The sequence below is a fragment of the Aptenodytes forsteri genome, unplaced genomic scaffold, assembly GCF_000699145.1.
Source record: "Aptenodytes forsteri isolate BGI_AS27 unplaced genomic scaffold, ASM69914v1 Scaffold47, whole genome shotgun sequence".
NCBI lineage: Eukaryota > Metazoa > Chordata > Aves > Sphenisciformes > Spheniscidae > Aptenodytes > Aptenodytes forsteri.
This window is the reverse complement of record NW_008794731.1, coordinates 246,294-251,141: the sequence shown is the minus strand read 5'-3', so window position 1 is coordinate 251,141 and position 4,848 is coordinate 246,294.

Below are 4,848 nucleotides of genomic sequence, written 5' to 3'. Positions count from 1 at the left end.
GTGATTGGATTTCCCCCCCCCCCCTTCCACCGAAAAAAAAAAAGTAATGAAGATTTATCAAAACCAAACCTGTTTGTGGCAAACGGCTCCAAAACATTTCCTGAGTCGAGAAAAAGAGCACTGGGAAAAAAAAAAAGTTTCCAGTTTTTTTTAGATGGGAGGCAAACCATTTAGAGATGTAACTGCATTATATGTTGTAGAGGTTAACCAAAGGGAAAAGGTTGAAACGCAAAGAAAGGTTTCAAATGTTCCCAGCGCAACCTTTCCTGACCGAGCTGAAGAAAAGTTCCCAAACCTTCCCCAACTTTCTGTTTTGCAGCCCAGTTTGGGAAAGGAAATGTGTGAAAATCTCAACACTCCTTGCGGGACAGGAAAGGCACCATTTCCTCTGCGGCCGTGCCCAGAGCGGCCGGCCGGGCGGCAGAGAAGCGCGGGGTGATGATGGATGCTCCCCCCACAGCTCTGCCCCCGAGAAGTTTCCCAGCAGCGGAGCAGCGGGGCTGCCCCGGGGCTGGCAGGCACATTTTTTTCCCCTGCCTGCCGCAGGCAGAGGAGGGCAGCTGCCTGCAGGGACTTGGGGCCGTGGTATCATAAATATTACAGCTTTTGCGAAAGAGAAGGAAAATAAGCCAGCAAGGAGTCCCTAATGTGCCCTGGAAAGTCTGCGCAGCCTGAAACTTTTTTTTTTTAGTATTTCCTTTGCTGCGAAGTTCAGCCTCTCCATCACCAGTGGAGCTCTGGCTGTGGTCCCCGCTCCCGGCATTGCCCCCACCAGCCCTCACATTCCTTCCCCTGCCTTGGGGCCACCACCAGCCCCTGGCCCCACAGCCCCCGGCCCCACACCATCCATCCGCTCACCCAACACCATGCTGGGGTCCCCTTCGGACCATAAGGGAGGCAGGTTTGGTCCTCATTGCATGAGTCATGGGGGAGTTTGGGGGCTTGTTCTCCCCACTGGCTCTCAGCCGAGCTGAGCCCCACAGACATCCACCAGAGCCACTTTGTGCTCCTCTTCTGAGCTGAGCCAGCAGTGCTGTGATGCACCCAGAGGCCAAAGGGTCATAGAAGGGCTGGAAGTGCTCTCCAGAGGTCACCTAACTCAACCCAATACAACCAACGCAACCGATACAACGCAACCCAGCCCAACCCAACCCAGCCCAACCCAATATAACCCAACCCAGCCAACCCAACCCAAAATAAGCCAACCCAACCGACGGCAAGCCAACCCAACTGAAGGCAACCCAACCTAGCCTAACCAACGCAACCAACCTAACCCATCCTAACCAACCGTACCCAACACAATCCAACCAACCTAGCCCAACCTAGCCCAACACAACACAACCAACTCAACCTAGCCTACCTAACCCAAGCCAACCCAACCCAACCAGTCTCACTCAACCTCCCATGCAAAGCAAGTCTCCCCATCGCCTCCCGCGCAGCCAAGCTCAGCCCTTCTGGGACGTTGCAGGGGTCTTCGTGGAAAGCTCTCCCTCCTCCCGTGCTCAGCAGCTCCCGGGGGGGTGAGCCCGGCAGGGAGCTGAATCACGTTCCCCCCCCCCGCCGGCGCGGGAGCGTCACAGACTGTCTGAGGCTCGTCAGGAGAGTCAGGCCAGGCCGCGCGGGGCCGTTCTGGGAAGCCATCCAGCCATCCGCTGGAGAGAGGAGTCTGCCTAAAAATGACTCTCCTGGCTCCTCTCCACACTCCGACCGTCCCATATGGAACAAATGTACATTTTCCATCAATTGTTTGTATTTTTCATTTAAAGAAAGAAGGGGGGGGAAGCAAAAAAAAAAAACAGAAAGCAAGCGGGCTATACATATATGCGAAGCGTCGGTGACAGCAGATAGGCCCCATCGCAGAGAGGGAGAAACACTGGCCGGCGTTCAAGAGACTCAAACGTATGGTATGAAACAATAAATTTTAAGTGTGTTTTGACATATTTGGTGGTCTCTGCCTCACGCTTAATGAGCGTTGGTCCACGTTACGGGGGAACCGCACAGCTCGGGGTGGTTGGCAGGCTGTGCTGGAGGGCGGTCGGTGGCCAGCGAGGCCGGAGGTAAACGTCGAGGTGGTCCCGGCACGTGTGCCCTGAGGGGACGGGGCAGGGGGACGTGGCACGGGGGACCGCGCCGGCATGCTCAGAGGAAGGGATGCTGCGGGCACCGCAGCGCCTCAGCACCCATGGGGGATGAGCTGCGATGCCAACTTGCAGGAAGAAGCATCAGGAGGTGGAGTTGGGTTGAAGTCAGTGGTGGGAGACATGACGCGACGGTGATGTCCCAAGGCAGCATCCCTCGCTGCCGCAGGGCTTGGGCAACCTGTGCTCGCATCTCCAGGCTGGGTCCCAGCCGGGCTGCGCTGCTTTGCCTGCAGGAAGACCACGGGCTCCCACAACCCCATCACCATGGGGAGAAAGCCTGAGAGGACGGGAGAAGCGGCAGGAGAGGCAAGCGCAGCCCTCCCGCATCCCCCGCATCCCCCGCCGCTGTGCCAGGCTGCCCGGCTCCCCCCGTCTGACAGGGCTTGATCAGAAAGATGGACATAAAAGTGGAGCTTGGCTCTGGTTTCTCTCTCATTCAGAACATTCAAAAACTATTAACTGTGGTGGGGGTAAGCAAGCAGCTGGTTTTAATATCGTGCTCTTCCAATTGTGTTGGGTTGTTTTTTTTTTTTCCCCCTGCTTTTCGCGAGCACTTTAAGTGACATGGTTACATGTATTTGATTAAAAAGCTGTAATTCAACGAGTGCGTTTTCTTGTACTGTACAAAATGGCTTAAAGACACAGGATTTATTTACGGTGGTCTCCCGGTTTTCCAGCTCTGCTGAAAGACAAGATGACAGGGAAACAGCAGAAGGGGGGGATGGATAGCGACAGAGGGGGACATGCGATCCCGCCTGGCTTTCCCAGGACGGGGACCATGACCGGATCCTTTCCTCTGCTGTAAGGCTCAGCCTGCTGCCACCAGCCTGGTCCTTGGGGCCATCCACCGGTCCCAAAGGCATGAGCCCCTTTTCGGTGTCCCTGAGGTTGGGTCTCAGCTCACGGGAGCTGGCAGAGAGGGGACAGCGAGGAGGGGACACCTGGCTTTGTCCAAACCGGTCCCCATCTCGCCCGCAGCCAGATGCTGCAGGACCTGGCGAGGAGGGGGAGATGTTTTCTGCCCGTGGCCACCCCCTGCCCGTACAGGGATGCTGCCAGCACTGAGGAGCCCGTCCCAAGACGGCAGCTCCTTTTCCTAAGGAGGAAAAACCCTTTACGAGATCCCAGCGAGGAGCCGTGGCCCGATGCCTCTGAGAGCCCCGGATTGTCTCCCGTTAACCCCAGCATCTCCCACGGCACGGCCGCAGCTTGGAGCCATGCACGCCCGCACCCCGTTGGCTTGACTGCTTCAAAAGTCATGTGTTTCACCCCAAAAGGCAGGCAGGAAGCTGCGGAGGAGGTGATGAGAGAGCTGAGGGGCTGCTCTGCACCCCCTCGAGCATCCCGATAACCCCGTCTCCCCACTCCGCCAGCCCCGAGGAGCCACAGCATGGCTGCAGCACGGCTGCGGCACGGACTCTGTGCCCCATCCCATCCCCGGGCTGGCTGCGTTCCTGTGTGTTTCCCTGGCCTGGGAGGCAGGCGTGTGTATGTGCGCGTGTGTGTGCGTGCGTGTGCGTGTGCACGTGTGCCCCCACCCATCCCCGGGCTGGCTGCGTTCCTGTGTGTTTCCCTGGCCTGGGAGGCAGGCGTGTGTATGTGCGCGCGTGTGTGTGTGCGTGTGCGTGTGCGCGTGTGTGCGTGTGCGTGTGCGTGCAACACCGGCCCTGCCACGGAAAGCAGATCCACCCGGCACAGCTTTGCCCCTCTCACCCAGATTTGCTTATATATAATAAAAAATAACCCAGTGATACTTCCACCTCACCTGCCCCAAAGCCCCCGACGTGCAACTCCGGGAACAAGAACAGCGACCAGCATCACCCAGAACACCCCAGAGCATCCCGGCCTTCCCCCCCATCCCTGCCTGCAGGGCCGGGGTCCGCCCAGCTGCCGGCCGAGCCGAGCCGTGTCTTTTCCTCGGCTCGCTCCTGCCCGGGGATCACCTGCAGTTCAGTTGATTTATGAACGGAGAATTTTTCAAGCTCCGTTTCCTTTTCATTGTTGTTTCAGTTGCTGCGCTCGCTTCCGCCCGCCTTTGAATAACTCCTGCCACGCTGCGAGCGGTGAGAAAGGCAGCGAGTAAACACTCACACTCTGTCCGGGAGCCAGGGGGCAAAAGCCTTCTCCCCTCCCCGAAACCAGGGGGACGCGGAGCTGCCCACTAGCCGGTCCCACCTGCGGCGGGAGGATGCTGGGCTCAGAGCGAGCAAAGCCCGAACGCGGATCCCTCTTTTCCCGCAGCTGCGGTTTGGGATGGGGGAGCAGCATCCCGGCCCCCGGCCCCGCGGCACAGCTCCTGGGAGGTGGCAGTCCCGTGGGGATGCTGCTCTCCCACGCAGCGGCTGGGGGGGTTTGTGGCAGGTGGTTTTACTGGAGGGACCCTAAAAAGTGCCTCTGGGTGGGGGGTTCATCTCTCCGGGGAGGGCAGGGTCCCCCCACCCAGGGCTTTGCTCCACCGCATCTGGGCTGAGCGGTGGTACCCGGCTCCATCCCTGTTCTCACACTGGGGTGATGCCCAGGTGGAGGGGGGGGATACTCCAGCCGGTGTCACCCACCGCGGTGCAGAAAGGATGCTCCGGAGGGAGCTTGAGTTGATTTACAGTAAAACCCTTAAAGAAAAAAAGAAATAATAAAAGGAAAGGAAAGAAACCCCATCCGCAATCTCAGCTCAGCCCAGGACCCGCGTCCCCACCGCTGCCACCTGCCA